Below are 23,935 nucleotides of genomic sequence, written 5' to 3' on the forward strand. Positions count from 1 at the left end.
AGCATTTTGTACTTGCTTCTGAGAGTGAAATATTCCTCAGTTGCAGGCATAACTCCCTGGGATATTAATATTAAACATCCACCCACCCTCCCTGTGAGCACGTACACACACAGACCACCCAAACCTGCTATACGACCTTTGAGGTCTTCAGCAGAGAAAGGACCTAATCTGAGACTTTAGGACAGGAATGCTCCTAAAGGAATGCTCCCTTCATCTCTTACAGGTTAAATTTTTAATGCTCTCTTCTCACCCTCTCCCCGAAGTGCTGTAAGCTATATCTATGTCTACATTTTTGAAAGACTTACCAAGTCACTCAAAACTCAGCCAAGGATGGGGATGATTGACCTCAATAGTACCCTCGGATCTCATTCACATTAATTTTGTTGGTCTTTCTTCACCTTTTTGGGGGATGGGGTCATCCTTATGTTCACAATAGCTGATCACTTTCTGTGCTCTGTGCCAGCTTGGTTTACAATAAGCTTCCTCTGGCAGCCCACGTGGAGGGGAACTCAATCGCCTGTGTGGGAGAGGGTGTGTATGTGTACTCCACTTCCTTTTATTAACTCAGGGACCATTTCTCACCTTGTTCTCTGGCTTTGCAGCCAAACTGAGTACAGGCCTTCTATTGATTTTTGTGGCCTGAGTTGGGCTGCTCTCAATGAAAATGAAACATACTCAGATCTGTCCCATGGAGCACGGAGCAAGCAGAGAAATGAGCCATAAATTCAGGTGTACCCAAGTAGAAGTTGTAGTCAGATTTAGTTCTTTCTTTGAGTGTAGGCCAAATGCTGCAGCTGGGCTTAAACTGGCCATACAGGGCAGAGTTTTGAAGCTTTTACTAAGAAACATAGTTACCATGATTCATCCTACTCACATGAGTTCTACTAGCAAAAGGAACTACCACCATAGGTTGTTTACCTAGAGTACTCCGTTTACCTGGAGTACTAGCTCCTTGAGGCCAGGTAAATGCGAGGTGGGAGAAGGTATGAAAAAGACATGTTTTTCTACTCTACCCCGTGTGTTTAACATCGCTGAGCATATATGTGTTAGAGAAAGAAGCAATGTTCTGATACTTTATTCAACTCTGCAAATGGTGTTATTGTTGTGTAACCAATATGGTTTTATATTTTAAAGTCAACAGAAATTGACAACTTTGGGGAAGAATTTGAACTGCATTTCTACTGTTTCTGTTAGGCAAACAGCTGAATGACTTCTTACCTCTCTTGTTGGAATATTGGACTTGGACCCTATAAAGCCCACTGTATTGACTCGTTATGTTTCGGGAATGGGGTTTCACCTAATGGCACATCCACATTTATGCAGAGTAAGTGTATTTCTTACCTAGAAGGAGAGAACCAGACATGCCAAACCCTGAGGCTGTGAGCATTTGGACTTTCTAATGAATTTCCTAAGAGATTAAATTCCATGAAACTTTTTAACCTCAGGATTTCATACGTTGAAAAGAGTAGAGCTGCAGAGGTCGCTCACTTTAAATATTTTTCTTTTAATTATTTTTTCAATGATATAAAAAGACTGCTGGCTGATTGTTTGTTGTGTTTTAGTGAAACTTCTGCGAGGAGAGTCAAGGTAGAATTTCCTCTCTCTATATTTTGTTTGCTTCCTTTCTTCCCACTTCCCTTTGCTCATCTTGCCAAAACTAACGTTTCTCCATGGCTTTGGTATGCTTTATCCTCTCGCAGGACTCAGAAGATCTTTGATCTTTTAAGATTTAACGTTTGGAAAAAGCATTGGTGGCCTTGAATTTGCAAAATAAACCCTTTCCTAATTTCCTTAATATCTTGCTTTTTTGAACTTGCCATCACTCAGTAGTGTGGCTTCCCTTAAGTAAGATCCAATTAATCTGTTCAAAAGTGTGGACAATTATCTGACGGATTTGGGAAGGTGTAGCTAGGCAGGAATAAGGTTTTGAGAAGTCATGAATTCACCGTAGATGACTCTCTGAACTCTGTTTAGCATTATTCATGTAGACCTGGCTTAGTCAGCTGGATGGGGCCCTGAAGCAGGGAGAGATTCTCATTCGAGCTGGTATTCTAGTTGGTATTGGTCTAGCAACTTCTTAAGGAACCACTGTAATCTTTCCTTTTCCCCAATCCACTGTTCATTTTCCTTCAGAGGAAAGAGAGGTCTCATTTGCTGATTATTGTGCAGCACAAAACCAGTAAGACCAGTAATTCTTTATACTTAGTTTTATTAAAGATAGTAAAAAAGCTACTATAATTAAGTGAAACAGTCTTTAGGAAGAAAGTTCCTTAAATGATCATGAGAGATTTAACCCTTCTGTGAGGCCAAAGACCCCCTATCACCAAGGGTTAGTCTTGAGCAATATCCTCTATGCCCAGTGGTCCCCAGGCTCTCATTTGACACTCATTGGAGCTAAGGCCTTGGTGTCCTGCACCCATGGCTGGCCTGTGACAGAATGTTCCCTTAATTGCTTTAACTGCTATCAAAAGGTTGCCAAACATCATTCATTTTTGATTCATATTGATGTCAGCTTCTTTTGGTTTCTTTTGATTCACAGTGAAGTCAACTAAATTATTCTAGAAAGTGGAATCCAGAAACTCTCTTGTGGAGCAATGTAACGGAATAGGTCACGTGAGCTTTCACAATGAGCGTCCAGATAAGCTTAAAATTGGGTCAGAAAGGCACAGAAAGAAGCAGAAGGATAGTATGATACTTTGTCACCATGTGAAAGAGAAGGGAAACCCACCTTCCATCACCCCAAACATAAGTCACAGATGGCTTTGCCGCAGTATAGTTCAAGAGCAAACAAATACAACCAGCAGATAAGCCAGAAGGGACTGCAAATGCTTCCTGCAAAAATTTTTAATGATATTCCCTCAACCCTAGTGAATCCACTCCTTCCTCCATCTGGATCCAGAGTCCAAGATCTTAGAGCTAGAGTCATGACAGGTCATCCATGCTTTCATCCATCCATTCATCTGTTCATCTGTCCATCCATCCATTCATCCATCCATCCATTCATCCATCCAGGCTTTGAATCCCTGTGTGCTAGATAATATAGTCCTTCCTTCTGACTTTTGGTTGGGAAAACACACACACACATATACACACACATGCACTTTTATTTTGCAATGAATAAGTGAATGCCTAGTAATGAAAATCAATCTTCCCCATAAAAAATGCCAGGAGAGTATTTTCCTATCCGGAAAACATTTAATGACAAGGACAACATTACCACCTCCACTAAGCATCCTACTTATAAACACCCTTACTTCTTAATTAACCTCCTCATTCTCTGGTAAATGAAGCCTGCCTTCCTAACAGAACCACCCACATCAATGTTTTTTTGGTGTCTGGAATAATTTTTAATAACTATCTAGTTATTCTATTCCAAATCCCTCCCTAAATCTAAGTGGTAACTGCCACAGAGTTTTCCTCTGATAACCTCAGCTCCAACTCAAATCACAGTCCTCAGTCACAGTCAGGAACCCCATACCTCAGTGTTTGCCAAAGAAATGCCACCTTGAGCCTCTGCCCATACCAACCCATCATCTCTGAGCAAAGCAATCTTACTCCCATCTATGACTCCTAGCACATATCATACTTCCTTGTTTGGGGGAAGTGGGATAGTGAGGCCATTTCCAAATCCTAAATTGAGAAGCAGGCCAGCTTGATGACTTTTACCAGGATGGATGGGGAGCAGTGGAAATGCGTTACCCTGAGTAACACATTTGACAGGGTCTTTACACTCATCTCTCTCCTGGAATCCTGAGATGGTGGACAAATTAGAGAGGATGGGGAAAGGGAAACATTTTTATTATTAAAAAAAAAAAACTTGGCTGGGAGCCTTGCTACGTGTTGGACCTCCTCCACCCTGGTCTAGTTGTCCCTCCTGTAGACACCCACAGCCCCCTGTGTTTACACCAGTCACAGTGCTTGCTCCATGTGGTAGCCTGGATAATGGCCCCCCAAGATATCCACATCCTAACCCCCAGAACCTGTGAATGCTACCTTCCGTGGCAAAGGGGATCTTGTAGATGTGATCAAGTTAAGGATCTTGAGATGGGGAGATTATCCCTGGGCCTAATGTCATCACAGTGGTCCTTATAAGAGGGATGCAGGAGAAGTCAGAGTCAGACAGAAGTAGGAGATGTGACAATGGCAACACAAGCCAAGGAATGCAGGCAGCCTCCAGAAGCTGGAAAAGGCAGGGAAATGGATTGTCCCCTAGAGCCACCAGAAAAACCCAGCCCTGCTGACACCTTTGCTTAGCCCAGTGAGACTGATTTGAGATTCCTGGCTTCCCCAACTGTAAAAGAATAAATCCGTTTTAGTTTAAGCCACTAAATTTGTGGTAATTTGCTGCAGTAGCCATAGGAAACAAAAACCCCGCTAACGGACATTTCTACTTATAAGTTCTTCTTCCTTTCTAGAGACCACAAGTTCGTCTTTATCTCCCCAGCACTGGGCCCACTGTCAGGTTCTTTGCAGATGCAAGAAACGGAGACACATTCCAATTAACTCCAATAAAGGGTATTCATCATAACCACACTTGAGAAAGAATGAAATTGGCAAAACTGTCCCGGCAGCTGCCCTAAGCCTCGTGGTCACTGGAACATCCGTTAGCAAACTTCAGTTTTGGTCATTGGGCGACAAGGTCAGTAACTCAACGCCGCCATTAGTGGTCACCCCTTCAGAAATGTGAGTCTATTTTAGTGGCTCATTTTCCCTTTCCCCTGCTGCCGCCAATTACCCACCAGATTCTATAGCTATTGTTCAAATTCCCCTATAGAAAGAAGCTGATCTTTTGTTCCCTCACCACCCAGCTTTGGAGACAAAACTCTCTCACTAAACCAATTTTCTATGACATTGGCCAAGCTCTGGATGGCTGTCTTTGGGCCAGATGCTGATCCCTGGTTCATGCGGCTGTGGTCAGGGTAGCAGAGCTGTGTGTTACTAAAATTGGCAACCTCCAGGTGTGTTGCTATGCACAAGGTGGCCATGGGCTTGGCAGTCTCGCAGATGCTTTTGAGGGGAGCTGATCTATAGAGATACAAAAAAAAAAAAAGTAAGACACGGTCCCTGCCCATAAGGACTTTGTCACCTAGGAGTAAAAGAAAAAACATATAGAACCATTAGTGATAGGCCAGCATTACATTCAACAGCCCAACGTAAGAAAGTATTCTTGGTTAAATAAATAAAACCAGAATATTACATTACCAATATCCCTTCCTCTCTCCTAATGAGAAATTCTGGTTTGTATAAATTTACTTCCATGTTCCTTTCTGGCAGTTCTGAGGTGTAGTTTCCAATAAATGATGTAGTAGTTAGATTTGTGACGGTTGTAAGCATAGCAGGGTAAACTGAGGCTTGCCACCTGTTCCTGGCTCTGTAGTTGTGAGAAAAACTTAAGGTTTGGGAGAAGCAATTTAAAAATGGCACCTTATGGGGCCAGCCCCAAGATGAGTGGTTAAAGTTCTGCACTCGGCTTTGGGGGTCCCAGGGTTCGTGGGTTGGGATCCTGGGTGCAGACCTACTCCACTCATCAGCCATGCTGTGGAGGCATCTCACATATAAAGTAGAGGAAGATTGGCACAGATGTTAGCTCAGGGCCAGTCTTCCTCTCTCTCTCACACACACACAAATGACACCTTGTGTATTCACCTAATATAAGAAAGCTTTATAATGGCAGATAAGGTCAGGGTTCAAGATCTCATGAAAAAGAGTCCTGTTATGTTACCAGAAGGACTATAAGTGGAGCCCGGGTGAGAGATGTTGCAGAGAAATGAATCCCTGCAGTGAGATGGGTTTAATTTCAGAAATCTAGGGGGAAAATCTGAGTACAGAGTGGAAGCCTCCTGACCTTTTCTCCATTGAGGGGATCAGAACCTCTCTCCTCATGCTTACCAGCCACTGTGCTCTACATTGCATCCTGCTAACAACGTGTTGCAGTGGTGTTATTCCACTTTGCAGGTATCAGATCTGAGGCAAAGAAAGTGTGAGTGAATTGCTCAAAGTTTCACAACTAATAAGTAGCAGAAAGGGGATGCAAACTCAAAACTATCTGAATCCAAAGCTCCTATGTGCTGCTTGCCGATGGAAATGCGGGGTGGCAGAGGGCTTGCGATGGCCCTTGGAGGATTGGTGAAAATTGGATGTAGAAAGGAGACATTCAAACTGAAGTTGGGACAGAGGCGTAAAGACACAGATGGACAGTAGGGAAGACCCACCTGCTTGGGGCTCAGGTTCATACTGGGACCTAGCGAGAGCTGAGGATGAGGCCCAATGGGGGAGCCTTGACATGCAGGCAGAGGACTTTCATCCTGGGTTCACGATGCAGAGGCAGTTCTCGGGCGTTCCTCTCTTAGCTTGAGTGACGAAACCTGTTCATCTCATTTAACAATCCTTTTTTAGAGTGATTATTTTTGGCAACAATGACGTTGGCAGGAAGTAAGGAGGCATGGATGTGGAGGGGGAGAAGGTAGGGAGGACATAGTTGAGAAGATATGGTGGTTTAGTAGAGAATATTTGCCAGGCTAAAGGAAAATATTTTGACAAACTTTATTCACTCATGTAAACCGGTTTGTCTAATTTGATTCCCCTGGGACAATGCTAGGCTTTCCAAATACAGCAAAAGGAGGAAGGGGAGGACAAATGAATGCTTTCACTCTTGTAGAAACCTTTAGCTTGGGTTCTGTTGGGGGGTCGATGGCAGCTGACAGTGCAATCAAGCTGAGTGGTTTGCATCCTAAGCTTGGACCTCCGTAGGTGGTCATTGCAGCTGACTTCTGTTCACAAACCAGCTATCCCACCGTTGGGGAGCTGAGCCTCTGTGTGTACCTGCTGATTGTGAGTCTTGTTTCAAAAGAGCATTCAGGCAGGGGAGTGGAGACTGATGGGTTTTATTTAGGGCTTCTGTGCCAGACGCTTTTATACACTCTATGTCATTTGGTTCGCCAATAGCCCTGGGAAGTTATTATTCCTCAACTACAGCTGTGGAAACTGTATTTGAAGCTCATGCAAGTATAAAGCAGAGAAGGAGGGATATGAGCCTGCTTCCTTCTAACTCCAAGCCTAGCGATCTGTCTCCCCTATTACTGTGGACTGCAGGTTAAAAACAAACAAATTGAGCAGAGGAGCCCGGGAGGAGGAGGAGGAAGTGCCATGATAGGATTATAAGGGGAACAAAAGGAAACATCTAAGCGGTTTGCCTCATTGTTTGGATGTAAACTTAGATTTGGATCTGCAATTTAGATCCCAATGGGCTGTCAGCATTGAGCTGGAGACTGGTGAGTGTGCTGCTCTCCTCCAGAATTTGAGTTTTCTAGAAGGAATCTCTCTCTCAATCTCATTCTCTCTGTTTCTTTGCCAGAAAGTGAAACTGAAGGAGTCCTCATGATGATATGAGCACGCTGGCTGGATCGCTGGTAGGGTCTTAATCCTGGGAGATTTATGTCTGTGACTTCACTATGAAAACAAAACTCTTTTGCTCGAACTGTCAGGGGGCAACAATTAGAAGAAGAATGTGAGGTTTACTTTTGACAAAGTATGTGGTTCATAACAGAGCTTCTTTTACCAATGGGGTGATTTGTAGTGAAAATATAAAGGCCGTGGGCTAAAAAGAAAAAGAATAAAGAAAATAACAGAATTTCTGTTATCCTGCTCCATAACAAGGAAACAAAGAGTAAGCTTAGGGAATAAAATATGACACAATTTTGTATATTTTTTCTGCATTAAGATGCAAGTCATTCTGCACTTGGAAGTTGGTTTTGTATCAGTTCACATAGGGTGGATCTATTTTTCCCTGTTGTTACAAAAACATCTCAAGACACGCATGACAGGTCTTCAGAGAATGTTGCCGATTCCTGAGCCATTGCGGATAATGGCACATTAATATGTGTTGTACAAGGACCAGTTTTGATCCCTGTCAGGATTAGGGGAGGTCCAGTCTGTATGTCAGCTGGGTGTAATGGCTTTAGGCAGTGTAAAGGCCCTGTGGTGTGAAGTCAATGGGATAAAGGCAATAGCAAAGCTATAGACTGAACAGTTAGGCAGGCTACAGGCTGTAAGGCTCAGGGTAGCAGCCAAGGCCCAGGCAAGAAGCAGACTCAGGCTAAGTTCATGTAATCAGAGCTCTCAGAGGAACCCCGAGACAGTCTTAGAACAAAGGAAAGCTCAATGGGAACTGGTGGGTTTTTCAAGACCTGGTACCATCTGCTACTTAAGAACAGGGGCCATGTTTTATATGCCATTCCATCCCTCCAAAACCTATCACAGATCCTTACCCTCGAACAATGCACGTCAAGGGTTGGTTGAACACGTGACCTTTTAGATCACCTTTTATATCCCTGGCGTCAGGTCTATGTGACCAAAAAGAAAAGGAATCCCAATGAGAAAAAGTGGCCTCCCACCCTTTTCAGGTGGCACAATTGTCTCTGAGCCCATGAGCTTTCCATTTCCATGGCTGAAATCAGCATAGCTTTCTCCATCTGGAGTTGAGGTCCACTTTGGTTGGGATGGAGTAGATGCTCCATTTTCTAAAACTGGTTTGTATCCCAATGTGGTCTAAATTTAGTAATTGAGAGCTTGACCTCTTTTTCAATGGAGAACTTGCTCTAGAGATGGTTGCTAATAATCACTTGCCCAACCTATTGCTACCCATTTTGGAAGCACACCTGAGCAACACATGCTAGAGTTACTGTGGTAGGAAATGGACTGGCAGGACCCCTCTCCAAGGGTAATAAGACAAATGCCTAAATCATTGCATATTTTTGCCCTACTTTCCTCTGAGTTTCTGCAATAATTCAAATGCATTTCTATTAGTCCTTATCATGTGTTGTTTTAATTATTTGATCCTATTATTGTGAACTCTTTGTGGGTAGAGGCCAAGCATAGCCCCTGGTACATAGTAAAACATCCATAAACAGTTGCGGCTGATGAATTAGAATTACTGAGTTTATAATGTGAAACTGGATAGAAAGCTAAAACATTCAAATTTCAATCAGCTCGATATATTCTCTTCTAGATAGACAGTGTTTTGCAATATTCTTTCCACATCCATTAAATCTTGGCTTAATGCATGAATTCACACTGTCTTGGCATTTTATTGTTTTATGGTCATCCCTACTGTGACAGCCATGCTGCTCAGAACTTCTTTAAGAAAGAATTTGACACTCAGCTGTGTGAGCCGCAATTAGCAGGCAGCTTCCATCGGCAGTGCCTTCAGATTCTACCCACAGCACTGAAGCTGATTTCATACTCTGCAGCCCCAGGCAGGGACTGAGGCTGTGGGAGGAGGGGCACTGGACATGGCCATTTCTGTCCAATGTGGGACTCCTCCAACGGACAGTCTTTGTTCTTGAGTTTCCATTGGGTTGGCCTGAGGCTTTCCTTGCCCCATTTGGTTCTCTCCTCTCTTCATTTCAGGTAGTAGATGTTTATCATAGTCCGAAGACTTTCCCTGCCTGATGCTGCCTTCTCTCCCATTATCTTTCACAGACTTTACCTCCCAATAAATCTCTTACACTCTTATCTCCCATCTCAGAGTCGGCTTCCCTGGGGATCTAAATGGACACAGTACCTCATCAGATCTATTTTCTTCCTTAAAACGCGATGGAGAGATTTTTATTAATTGAATATATAGTGTCTCCCCACCACAACCACAGCATTGTTGAATGCCCCCCAAAGGAAACCAGTTATCATAACAGCAAAGCCCATTGCAAACTGTGTTTTGGATCCTCGTGTTGTTCACACAAAAATGCCATCTCATGGCGGGGGCTAAACTGGAGAATGGCGCATTCTAAGTCAGCGCGCCACACAGAGCACTTTGGCAAGTCTTCTCAAGTTTGGATCAGAGCCTGAAGGAAACCTAAGCACTCCTTGGGGGTGGAGAGGGCCCTGAGCATGTTGGGAGGTGATAATGAGAGCAATCATGTTTGAGTGGGGTTTATGAGGGCTCTCTGATGGCGCTCTTGAGAAGTCCAGTGTTTTTCTTCCACTCGGCATTTTGCATTTTGGGAACAAGATACGTTAGAGCTTGGAATGAGATTATCAAAAGCTATTTGTTTGGCCAGAGAACCAACTACTGCTTCAGGTCTTATGTTCCCTCATCTCCTGTTTGCTTCTGCCTTGCCTGGGACGCTGCTCTCCAGTGGCTCCTGGTAGCCCCACTGGGAGCTGACAGTGAGGCTGGTGGAAGGCAGGTAAAAGATAGAGCCAAGAAGATCAAACAAACTGAGTCCTATTATTTATCCACTTGCTGCTTGCAATTTGGCATTCTTGCTGACTCTGTTGGAACTCCTCTCCTTCTCATGAGGCGTATCAGTTAGACAGCAGACACATAATGCCTCAATACTGGGCATTGAAAATATCGATTCCTTTAGCTGTGACTTTGTGTGCTCCACTACATGGAAAAAAGGAAAACATTAAAAAGCATCAATGCAGACACGCTTCAATTTAATGCACTGTTTCAAAGGGCAGAATGTAAAATGTTGACACAGTCGACTGCCTCCTCCAGGAAGTCTTCCCTGACCTCTCCTTGGTTCCAGCTACTTCCATCATTCATCAATCCCATAGGCCCTTGAATATGTGCATGTGTAACTCTAGTTGGTTTTGTACATTTTTATGCTGTGCCTGGGAGGTGATCTGAAGAAGTGATATAGAACAACCTCTAGCTAAAGCCAGGAAGCTCGTCTCATCAAGAGTAGACGTATCTTAAGCAGGCATTAGGTTCCAAAGTCAGCATGTAGGGTGAAATCAAGTGTTGTTAACATCACTTTTGAAAATCCCAATATGAGAGGCACGTGGGAACTGAGGCAATGGGAGATGAGGGAGGCAGACCTATGACTCTGGTCTCCTTCTTACCCTAGGGCATAAACAACCCTATAAGTGGAATGGCAGGGGGAATCATCTAAACTATTTAATCAGTTTTCATTTGTAGTTTTATCAAAGTTATAAACATATTTGATTGAATTAAACTATTCTAACAAATTTGTTACAAAAATTATCAGTTTCCCTACCTTCACTTTCCTTTCCCTTCCCCAGAGGCAATGATTTTCCACTCAAATGGCTGACTCTCCATATTTCACTCTAAATAACACACTTGTATTGCTACTTCTTGATTTTTCAATATTAGACATTATCCCTTGGCTTCCTACCATAGAAGACAGAGAAATTAGCTCCCTTTCCTTTCCCTTCCCGCCCCCCCCCAGCCCCCAACCACAAACCCTTCCAATGCCCTCACCCTCCCATTGCTGTTATATTATAATTTTATAGATCGATATTTAGTATTCACTTTTTTATGACTGTGTAAATGGTATTCACAGAGGACCGATTTAGTAAACCTATTAGTTTTCTTTCTCGAACAAATTTTTATTTTCCCTGGAGCTAACAATTATCTTATTTTTTATCTTTTTGTTCACTTAATTTTCTATGCACTTACACTAATGCAACCTCAAACTCCAATAGTTGTCCAAATCTCCTGCTAGTGTGTTCAAACATATCACATGGTCAATCGACTTTATCTTGGAGAAATCTGGAGCCTTCTGACCAGTTCCTATATGGTCTCGTTACCCTTCACAGCTGGATCACAGCTATTGTCCTGGATCATCCTTCCACAACATCCTAGGTATATCTTAGGCCTTTCTTTTGTGTTGGATCTCGTCTTTCCTGTATCCCATGTCTTCCTCGTCTTTGGTTTCATCCCCCATTAGGGTAGAACATATCCTACCTAAACTTCCTAAGCAAGGGTGAAGAGGCAGTACAGCTTTATATATACATTCTCTTCTCTCTTACAAGGTCTCCACCCCCTCTAAATTGCTTTATTTTTAAAATTGTCTTGCTCTCTATCTTTCATATGAAGTTTTCCTCATATGTCTGATGATCCTTGGTTATCTTTACATATTTAAGGCACTACAAAGCTAATTGGAAGCTTCAAAATATGGGCGGCTCTTGTTAAACATGATCTTCCTTATAAGGTGATCTGGCTGGAACTCCCAGTGTCAGTATCTTGAGGTGTTTCCTCTTGAGCCGGTCAGGTTTCCCAGAAAAGACATGTCCAATCTTCCGCCTGGAGGGTGAGGACCTGGCAGTCAGTGTTCTGGTGGCTGTTCCAGAAATGTTGTAGTGTAAATCAGGTTCCCCCTCTATTTCCCACAGATGCCTGAGGATTCAGTTTGCTCAGGTTTTCTGTCACGCTTCCAGCATGTTGCTGTCTTTGTCCCTTCCACTGTTCTTCCACTGTTGTTGTTTATGCCTTAAAAAAGTCCAGGATTTGGGGAAGGAGAGAAAATAGATATATGTATTCAACCCACCATCTTAACCAGAATTCACTATTTAATTGTCTTCTCTCTGAGTTTTTGGCTTCACAAAAAAAAATGGGTTTGTATAAGTTACGTGCTCACATGCGTTGTCTTCCCAGGGATTACGGTGATATTTGGTGAGCATCCTATAGCTTCCAAATATTTTCTCACTCTCCATCTCATTTGGTTTTTACTATGACCTAGTGAGGTAGAAACTACTTTTCTTCACTTTTAACTATGAGAAAACTAAGCTTTAGAGAGGTTAGGTCCTATCCAAGTTCCGTTAGTTAGTAAGGAGCTGAGATGAGACTCAAAACCAGATTTCCTGACCCCAAATCTGACATTTCTTTTGTCACCTACATCAGGCTTTTTTGGCAAACACTTTCTGTAATCAACCTGCAAAGCCGCCTGTCTCTTTGGTCAGCTCTGCTAGGATGTTCCTCCTGATTAATAGCTGAAATCTGCCTCTTTAGCATCTTCCCACAGGTTCTGGTCCTGCCACCTTCAGCTATATGGTGTAGATATAAGTTTTCTTCCCCATCTGAAGCCTTTAACTCTTCATATTCAGCTGTCATAAGGGTATAGATGAAGGGCAGTGGGGTTGTAAAAGTTCAAGAACTCTGAGTCTAGGATGTTGGATGAATGTTGAAGTTGTCCTTGGTGATGGTAGATAGGGTGTGAGTGAAATGCCAGAATCGCAAAGAATAATGGTGGTAACTGATGGGAGGTTGGCAGATGACAGCAACAAGGCAGGGCAGAGAGAACACAGTGCATTTGAGTAGCATGAAGCTCGGAGGAGGAAAGATTTTACCCAAGGGTAGAAGGTAGATGTGCAATAGAAGATTGGAGAAGGCTGCCTCTGCCTCCTAGCCACAGAACTGGGTTGTAAAGAATCCAGACATCGGATAAGAGAAGAAGGTGGAGGAAACATTGGGCATATAGGTTGAAGATGTGGAAGGGTTTATTATAAAGGAATGAGGTTCAAATAGGTGAAATGAAAAGAATTGGGATGAGAGTTAGTGACAGGCAAAGTCGGGCAAAAGTAATCTCAGAGCAGTTCAAGGATGTGCCTGTGACCTTGAATCAACTAAAAAACGTGCAAGTCCTCTACCCCTGACCTGCTGCTGAGGCAGTTGAGGACAACACCAAGGCAGCCGGAACTTTGCTTCTGTCTCTGCCTTCTTCCAATAGAAGCGTGCCTGTGGGGAAAAGCCTGTGTCCTCACCTGTAGCATGCCCTGGCTTGCCACCTGGCCCACAGGGTTCTTTCTTGTCCATCACTGCCAAGGCACTGGGTAAAGAATTTGATCTGAAGCCAAAGCAAATAGCAGCTGAAAGACACACAACAGTTGGCGTCTGGCTCAGATGGCTCTGGCGCCTTCCTTGACAACCCCCCTTTCTCCCAAAGAAGCCTGCCTGGCTTGATGAAAACTACAAGTAACATTTGTGCGATGCTTTGGGGTTTAACAGGTGCTTCTACATACAGTATCTCATTTCATCCTCTCAACTCTGCTGGTGGTAAGTTTTATGATTCCCATTTTACAGATGAAGAAAATCCCAGCTCTATCCCTTATATCTGAGCAACACTGCATAAGTCATCAACTCTCCCTGAACATCAGCTTCCTTAGTAATGAATGGGAATAAGACTTATGACAAGGTTGTTTTGAGAATTAAATAGGATGATGTATGTATAGTGCTTGGACACAGTGTGTATAGTGGTTGGCATCCCATAAATACTCGTTCTATGTTCCCACTTAAATTATTTACCCCAGTTAACTCAGCCAGAGAAAGGCAGATTTGGAGTCCCCAGCTGCCCATGCCACTAAGAGGCAGGCTGTTCCTAAAGGGTGAGAGGAATAATTTGTATGTATGAAGCCTCAGTGACTGTGATAGATTATCAGGATGGCCCCAGGAATTTCTTCCATCCCTAAGTGCATGCTTCTTTGCAATGTGAATTTGTTGTCTTTCCAATATGAGGGGGAGTCTATTTCCCCTCCCCCTTGAATCTGGGCTGGCCCTTGTCTTGCTTTGATCAACAGAGTGTGGCGGAAGTGACATTGGGCTTTGAGTGTCTGCTCGTACCTTCCTGATGCTCTGTGACTCTTGTGTAATTAAACCCGGGCTGGTCTTCTTGAGGATGAGCAACCACATGGAGTGAGATTTCCAGTCATCCCAGTAGTTTAAGCCATCACCACTGAGAAACTAGTCATGGTTCTGAGGCCAGTTGGACCAGTCAGCCATCTAGTCAGCATTTCCCCTACTCCCCATCCCCTTACCTCCCAAATGACTGCAGCATACATGACCCCAGGTGAGACTGGCAGAAGAACTGCCCAGTTGAGTCTGGCCCAAATTAGAGAATCATAAACAAATACATGATCTTTGTTTTACACCACTAAATTTTGGCGTTGATTTCCATGCAGAAATAGATAACTAATACATGACTACGATGTAAGAAGATAAGATGCTAGGACAATGTCAGTATGATGGCATAGATACCGAAATCAGGTACAAAAGGAACTCATGACATCATCTTTCTCCTTTTAATTATGGTTGATTTGACACCCTCTGGTGGTCCTTTTGATGGAACTTTGAACCTGATGAGTTTTCGAAGGCCTACTTCTCTGATACATGTGGTTCTTTGGATGGATAGGTATGCTATGATCTTATACCCAGGGGGCTCTAGCTCAGCGTCTCATTTATTCTCACCTCATCTTTATGACCAGTAAAGCACCAGACCATATATGTCTGATAGAAGGTCTTGGGAATATTTCCAACATCATGCCGGGAGCCCACAGTCAAGCTTGGGACAAATCTCTCAGTCTTTGACCCCCACCAATCCCTTCTGACATGTGGAGAGAGCATGCGCACCTCATCATCCTCTGATCAGTTCCTCAGAGACCTCTAATTTGTTCTGGAGCAAATAATACTTAGAAAAGGGGATACAGAATTAGGGAGGATGGAAACAAGATATTTCAGGGTAGACTGAACTAATTACTCCAGACCTGACCCTGTCTGGGTCAACTTGGACATTTCAGAGGAACTGTGCTCTGAAGGGGCTGAGACCATTCCTTCAGGGAACTTCACAATCAAAGTGAAACATCCAAAGCAGACTGTTCTTCTCTGAGCCGGGAAAGCCATGGGGTAGTTTCTACCCTGGATTTGCTCATGGACGAGGGGGAAGACTGAAGGGACTTCATGCAGTGGAGACCAGACCACATTCTCCCTGGAAGCCAAAAAAGAGACTGGCTTTAGAGAGATTAATCCATGAGTCAATGGGAAAACGCTAGTAAAATATTTACATGCTCGTCCGCTTGTCTTTGAATAAAGTGAGATCAATAACATGGGTCATAAGTCACTTGTGAAGCATATTTTCCAATCTGGGGTGCAGGTTGCGGTGTAGATTCTAAGTTTCCTCCCTCCCCTTCTGAGGCTCAGTCTGGGTGGCACTCTCGCTAATGTATCAGAATCCGTTTTTGTTAGGTCTCTGTTAGCCTCCCCTCTTGTTCTCTTTGCCAACAGCAGAGATAAGGCGGAGGAGTCCGGGATGGCAGGAATGGCTGGTTTCTGAGCTCTGCCTGCCCTGTGCAATCTCACTGCCCATGAGCGCAGGCAGGAGAAAGGTGCTGCAGGCTGGGGGCCCCCGTTGCTCAATGCTGGGTGCTGGGAGCTATGGTATGCAGCCCATCTGTCCAGCCCCCAGGGAGCACTTACGGAGGCTCCGAGTGGACTCCAGAGGAAGGCACAGCCTGCTAGAAAGGACGCCAGGAGCAAGGCAATCTGGCTCCTGCACTAACCTGCTACATGAATTGAGGCAGATTAATATATTAACATTTTTGTCACAATTTACCATATGCTTTCAAAAGTACTTTTGAAATAATTCTCCCAAACTCACTGTGACATATGTGATATATGATGTTATTATTCCTGTTCAAGAGAGGAAGAAGCTGAGACTCAGAGAGGTAAAACGATTTGCCCAAAGGCACAGGGCAAATAGAATCAGAATCTGCTGCCTCTAACCCCTTTGCTTTCCCACCACGCTTTGCCACCCGTTGTATACCAACTGCTCTGAGCCCGAGCTGTAACATGATTGAAATAATGACAATTCTACCAGGCACTTTCTCTGTGTGAGGTAAGCAGATTACCTGCATTACCTCATTTAATCCTTAAAATAACCTATGGGCAGAAACTGCTTTCATCCCTGTTGTACAGATGAGAGAAGTGGGGCTTAGAGAGATCAGAAACCTGCCAGCCAAAGCCCACATTCTTAGCCACCTCGCTGTGTAAGTTCCCATCGTAATGGGAACGATCTTTCCCACCCACCTACCTCACCAGGTAATACTGAAGACAAAATTAGATAACGGAGGTGAAAACTCTTTTTGAAAGTTAAACAGGTGGCATAAATATAAGGAAAAATAAAAATCTCTACTCCTACAGATTTTGTACTGTAACAAAGCCCAAACTAACTCCCTGCAAACTGACACAACCACCAGGCTTCACGGACATAAAGCGGCAGAGATGTCTATATAAAGAAGCTGCAAGGGGAGGGTGCTGGAGCCCAGAAACACCAGTCCTGGAGGTCTTCCTAAAAGAAGTGAGTTTTGCTGAAGGTCAAAGGTAATAAGGCCTTTGGCAATAAGGCAGGCACAGAATGTAAGAGAAGAGAGGCATTCTAAGCAGAAACACTGGCCAGCAGGGCCAGGCTGCGCTGTCTCAGGGAAGGTGGGCAAGAGTCCAGGCAAGGATGCAGATTCTGATAGGAGTGATTGGAACTGGGCGATGCTTTCAAGGGCATAGCAATAAGTATGTATGCATGTGTGTGTGCATGTATGCATGTGTGTGTGTCTGTGAGTGTGTGTGTGACAGGCAGGATCATTCGCCCCCACCCTCTGCAGTGTGATGCACAATAGCTTCCACATTATCCTAAACACAGACCAAAACGCATCTTCTGCTCAGCACTTCTTGCTGCCACAGTCCTCGAACCCCCACAGAATCAAAATACACTCTCTGATCTTGGCTCAGACTCTAGCTCTCTTGCGGGCCTTTTTCATGGACTTTTATGTCTCTGTTTATTTTGCGTGTTTCGTTGAGTGGCTCATGCCTTTAAAGGAAATACACCAGCCTCGGTCTGTCATTACAGCCCTTTGCTGGCCGCAGGCTGCACTTGCCCATTCCCGGGATGGGTGAGCCTGGGCTTTTAATTTGCTGTGACAGGAGATAATTGCTGCTTGAGTTTCCACCTCTGAAAATAAACCAGGGTGGTGCTTCCCGGCTGGGAATCCACAGAGGCAAGCTCCCTCCCTGGCCTGTGCCAGGACAGACTTAGCCAGGGCTGCAGCAGCTGGTCTCAACGTCCCTCACCCCCTTTCTTTTTCTGGATTTCAAAACATACAATTAGTGTTTTCTTTAAGAGCTCAAGATGGCAAAGTTCAGAAAGTTCAAGGAGACTTTCTGATAATATATGCAAGAATTCCGGAGGGGATTTTGTGACATTTCAGACTCTGGGGACATCAAATCCTCCACTCCAGCCTAATCCCCAGTGATAGCCACATTCAAGTTCAAGCGCATCGTAGTCTGCCCACCAGCACTATCCTCCATGGCGTTTTTCTTTTTTTTTTACATACGAGAGGAGCATCTGGGTATCTGGGAGAGGTCCCACCAATGAAAGCACTCTAAATTGCAACTCAGGTCACAGGTTTGGGGATAAAAGGCAAGTTGTTGGAAATAACCTTCTAAGGTTCCTTTTGGCACAGGGGTCCTCTTATCCTGAACTCCATTTACTGGCTTGTCTAACCATAGCTGGCCTGTGTGCAAGGTACTGAGAGGCCTGAGTGGGTCATACAGGTTCAGATGGTGTAAAGATGTCTGGGAATTGTACATTTTAGCCATGGCTTGGGACCTAGATAATACAGAAGAAGAGCCCAAAGGCAGGGAACCTCAGAGCCATAGAGAAGAATGAATCCATGAGGATACTGTCCCCTATGCCCCGGGGCCCTATAGGTCTCTCCTGTGCTCCAGGTCTCTCTCTCTGTTCAAAGCCTGTCCCTCTACTTGTTAGCTGTATGACCTTGGGAAAGTTGCTGAACCTCCCTTAGTTTCCCCGTCTTAGCATGGGGAAGCTAACAGACCTGCCTCACTGAGCTGTCATGTGGTTTAAGATAGACAGCAAAAGTCTGGTGGTCATTTGTGCATCTCACTAAAAGTTCTCACCTTCCTCCTTTTGGGGACATGGCAAGACTGCATTGCCCTAGTTCCTTGAAGTTGGACTTGTCCATGTGACTTGCTCCAGCCAATGAAATGAGAGCAGGAGTATTCTATGTTGCTCTATGCAGAAGCATTTAGTAGCCGGTGTAAGACACTGCTGTGCTCCCTTCTGGCTGTGGCAACCTACAATGCAATAGATGGAATAGGTGGCAGCTCTCTTATTCCAGGTATACGTATGAGGAAATGTGGAGTGAAGGCCCCAGCCAACCTACCCTGGACATTTAATGAGATTGAGAAGTAAAATTATTATTAGCTACTAAGATTTTGGGGTTGTTTGTTACCACAGTATAAACTAGCCTATCCTTACTACAACAATATATATGAAGCACCCAGCATAGCCCCTAGAACATAGCAACCTAGTAATAAATGACAGTTCCTATCTTGATTCTTATGGCAGAGGCCAGGACCATTATCTTTCGAAGCAACCACATGGAAAATAGCACAGTTCTGAGCAATCGCTTGTGCACTCTTCTATAGTGACAGAGGATGAATTCAAAGTCACTGGAACCTACCAGAATCCAGGGAAACACTGTGCCTAAGGAAAGTGAAACTTTTTCCAGCAACTGAAGAGGGAGTACCACTTTCGCCCGAGATGCGGAGTCAAGTCATTATGTACGTCCGTTTTCACCAACCAGGAGGCAGGTTATAGAACAGCTGGGTCCTGTCCCCACTCTCAATGAAGCTATTTCTGAGGCATAAGCCTAATGCATTCTCTGCTCAGAGTAACAGGTAACAGAGGCAGGGTACTTGACTCCAATATTTGGCATTGATTACTTCATGCAGACACTAAAATCTTCATTCATGTCAATACATGTCACAGGAATATTTTTCATATTAAACTCACTAAGTTATGAAACTGTAGGCATCTCAGTTACATTAGAGTAAACGGAGTAAAGCCACAGTTAAAGAACCTCATCATTCTTCCCTAGGGAGTCTCTAGTGACAAAGGTGTTTATTACAGTTTGAGAAGAGACAATGCAGGTAGAAGGCAAGAGCATGGTCTTGGGTGCCCACGAGATGTAGGTTTGCATCCCAACCCCCCCACTTACCTGTAAGATGGGCTATGTTCAAGAACTTAGAGCTATTCCTGACACATTGGGAACTGTCAGTAAACATAAGTCTCGTACACAATGGATTGGTTGATAATCTTTAACATATCTATTGTTGCTTTAGTTATTTATTTATTCAAAAAATACTTGTTTCAAATTTTCTCAGTGCCACAACCTCATTTAATCTTCCCAGCAACTCTCTGAGATTGGTAACATTGTTGTCATTTTTTAAGTGATGACCGTGAGGCACGCAGACAATAAGAATCGTGGCTAGTTAAGTGGAGGAGTTGAGCTTAAAAACACAGATCATAAGTAGAGAAGTTCCACAAAGTCATAGTCTGTAGAGAAGTGAATCTTGTGAGTAAATTCCAAAATCTACACATCTTCTAGAATGGGAGAAGTTCTTTTAATACCACCCAAACCACTCTGAATCCCAGTGAGTTTGAACCCGATAGGGATATTTAATATAGAAAGGTATGCTGACCAGGAGAGTGAGTCAGCTCCTGAGCATAAGTACCATCTGTGCAGGGAATGTGTGGTTAAATAAGGGAGATGCCTGTCAGTAAAGAGTGTCCGACTCCCCTGGAGGCCCTGCAGACCCAACACGGCAGCTCAGGACCATCTCCCCTTGTTCTTTGGCCCAAGAGGTCTCCAGAAGGAAGATGCTGACTTGGGCCTCCAAACCAGTCCTTCACACAAGTCTAAAGGTTTTCCAGTAAGTTAAACACTGTCTCAGGCATCTTACCTTCTCATACTTTTCTTACATGATGACATGATTCAGAAAAAATCATAGTGAGAATGGGATTTTATTTTTCGAGAGTCTAGTCAATTCACAGCACACATTAAGAGCACATAAAAATCACCAGTATTTCCGGGACTAAAAGCAGGTATAAAGGGGCTAGGTGTTTTATGAATTAGCCCATTTCCTTGATAAGTTCAGCTTTAAGCTTTGCTAGTTGCTGCCGAGCTGGAGAATTGGTTGTGTTGTATTTCATTGTCTCTTGTCCATTAATTCCACCAATATTGTTTGAGCACCCCCTAAACAAAGTGTGGTTAGGTTCTGTGAGGAAGACAGAGATGAATTCCCTGCCCTAGGGAAGCTTGCAGTCTGGGAGGTTCTAGAAAGGGAGAGCCTATAACAAAGTACTAGCTATGTAGAAGTGAGGTGGATTCTGGGCTGGGAGATGATCACAGCATGCGAGTCAGGTCTCATCAAAGTAGCTATTTTACTTGTAAGCCAATCTTCTCAGGCTTCCCCAGTTTGGTGTTATAAAGGAGGCACATTAACAGGAATGCTTACATCTCAATGCCTCTCAGCTCTTGCCTGCATAATTGCAGAACCCTGGAACTGTTGTCAGAGCCTCCCTGGGGAATACTGGGAGCCCTGAGTGTGCTCAGGAACAAGTGTGCACATCCTCTGGCCAAGCCCTGTGAGGGAGGGAGCTGGAACCTTGTGACAGAACCTGTTTCCCAGTCACTGGGCTGCTGCACCTCCCAGGCCCTATCAGATGCTGCCTGTGTGGTCAGCATAAAAATGCAAAGACTGGGGCTGGCCCAGTGGCGCAGCAGTTAAGTGGGCAGGTTCTGCTTCAGTGGCCCGGGGTTCACCGGTTCAGATGCCGAGTGCGGACATGGCACTACTTGGCACACCATGTTGTGGTAGGCGTCCCACGTATAAAGTAGAGGAAGATGGGCATGGATGTTAGCTCAGGGCCAGTCTTCCTCAGCAAGACGAGGAGGATTGGCAGCAGTTAGCTCAGGGCTAATCTTCCTAAAAATCAAAAAAAAAGCAAAGACTGCCCTTCTCCCCCAAATCTCACAAGATCCCTCATCATGGAACCCCTTCAGCCTCTAACTCAGTCATTCGAAGTCTAAGTCTGCAGTGCCTGTGGGGAAAGAAGACCCAAGACTTGGCCCCTTTGCTTTGCCGTTCTCTAGACTCAACCCCGCCCACCCGAGCACAGACTCTTCCTTCACTCAAGACAAAAGGGCCTGTGCACAGCAATTCCTTCAAATAATGCCTGGGCCCTGGGAAATGATCCCCCTTAGAGGGGCTCTATAATGCATCATCCAAACTGGGGAAGGTTGGAGGGTGGCAAACCCAATCTGGTGGGGATTCTAGACCAACAGGCATAAACCAGGACTGTTCCAGGAAATCTGGGACTGTCACTGGGACCTGTGGCCACTCTTGTTCCTCATCACACTGGGGATGTGCTCTGCTAACCCTGCCACAAATTCTGCGGACTCGATCCTTTACAGTTGCCGCGTTTACATTTACTGGCCAAAAGGTGCAAAATCAAACCACGACCTGATTTCAACTGCCAGCCTAGAAATATAAGACAAGTACCCAGGCATCTGAAGGAAGGAATTCGTGTAGAGGTTTGAACTTCCACCAGATTGACTCAACCACCATGGAAGCCAGAGGGCCCAGTTTTGGAAAAAGCTTCCTGTAACCCAGTTGGTGGTATTTTGGGGGACAGAATAAGGAAACCCTCTCAGTCGAGGATGCGGTTGTCCTCGTTGGTGCTGATATGCTGCTTCAAGCTAAAGGAATCCTATGTAAGACTAGAGTCATATGTCGCCTGTTGACGCCTTGCACAAGATCCCCGCCCGGACTTAAGAGTACAACATTTGCAGACATTTGTCTTTCGGCTGGTACAGCAATCTTCTTACACAATCGCGTTTTCTCAGAAAAGACAGCTGTTTAAAGCTCAGCCCTGCACTTTCTGACTTGATTGTGCTTGTATCTACAGGGAAATCACAGTCACCGGCTTGAATGGACTAATCAAGACCTACGAAGTGCTGTCTGCACTAATAGCCACTTTCCCAGAGATCAAAGCCATGAGGCTGTGGAGACAGACTTTAAGCTGCTTGTCCTGCATCCTTTTCTGATCAGAGTGATTTATCACCTGAATGTCACGATCAGCTCAGGGTCTTTTTACTTCAGGTATTTGGTACCAGACTGTTGAGTATTAGATGATTTAGCAGTTTGAGCCTATGCTTAATCTGCCTTATGAACAACCCTGTGATTTAAAAAGAAAAAAAAAGTCTTCTCCATGAGGATCTTTAAAATGGAAGGAGGCAAGACGTAGGAGATTCAAAAAGCCTCCTTTTGTCTTGTCCTCCTTTAACCCAGGGATAGATGAGCATGTTGTGGTGAGGGAGCATTATGCTGCCGGATGAAGTGGACCTGAGTGAGGGCACCGCTCCTCATGTGTGCACTGAGGAACGGCAGGGGTCCTCCGGCCCCAGTTCTCAGAGGAGGAGGCTCTGGAGTACAGGCTTCTGTCCCTGGGCTAACCCTCCTAGCCATGGGAAGGATATCCATGGGAACCCCACAGACTAGGGCCAAATGTCAGGGCTCCTGTGGTGTCCCTGCTAACCTCAGAGAATAAACTACAACGATCTAAACATTTGGATCTCTTTCTGTGCTGCCCCTGCCAGGAAAAATGTCTGTTCCATCTCTCTACGGGCCCTTCCCATCCAGGCAAGCTGGGCGTTAGGGTGGGGCTGAGCATGTGGAGCAGCAGGGGTTGCAGACCAGATTTCCTGGATGCTATGACTATAGACACCCAGGAGCTCCACGGTGTTAACTTTCTCCCCAGACCTCACCGCTGCCCTGTGGGTTTCCTGAATCCTCAGACTCTTGCACTGAGGACTGCCTCCCTTCACCCTTGCCCTGCCACCTGATAGCCCAGGGCCTGACCTGACCTGCCTGGCATCACCTTGCTAGTACTTTCCTCATAGTGCTCATTCAGCATCTGGACCAGCAGGCCACCAGGTGGGTTCCAAAAGGACTGCCTGGCACCCAGTAGCAGCTCAATAAATATTTGATGGATGAATGAATGATGATACGCCAGCTCTGCTTCCCCCCAGGGAGCAGAATCTGCTTTCTCCTGGCTCAGACTGGGAGGATGATGGGAGTGGTTTGAGCCATCCACCACCCACTGCAGTCTGAAGACTGGGAGGAGAGACCCGAATCAGGGCACAAGAGGAGGCCCCTTGCTCTGGACTTTTTCTCCAGTGCTGCTGCCACAGGGCCAGGGTGAGGAGGCAGTCTTATGAGGATGAGGAAGGAAGATGCATTTCCTCTGAAGCCCTGGCTAAGTGCAGGCAACCTTAGTATTTCTCCATTCAGAGCCTGGGATGTGTTGAGAATGTAAAGAGCGTAAGTGATGAGTGCCTCCCTGAGTGATTCTGAGTGATTCCCAGAGCTCCCCAATTACTTGTCTGTGATGAGATGATCCTCCTGACTAAGTGATTCCTATAACTGTCACTTAGGTTCAGAAGAAAAGGGGCTTTACCCAGACCTCATCTGCTAGAATTAACTTGGTTAGCTCACAAA

The sequence above is a fragment of the Equus quagga genome, chromosome 5 (assembly GCF_021613505.1).
Source record: "Equus quagga isolate Etosha38 chromosome 5, UCLA_HA_Equagga_1.0, whole genome shotgun sequence".
Taxonomy (NCBI): Eukaryota; Metazoa; Chordata; class Mammalia; order Perissodactyla; family Equidae; genus Equus; species Equus quagga.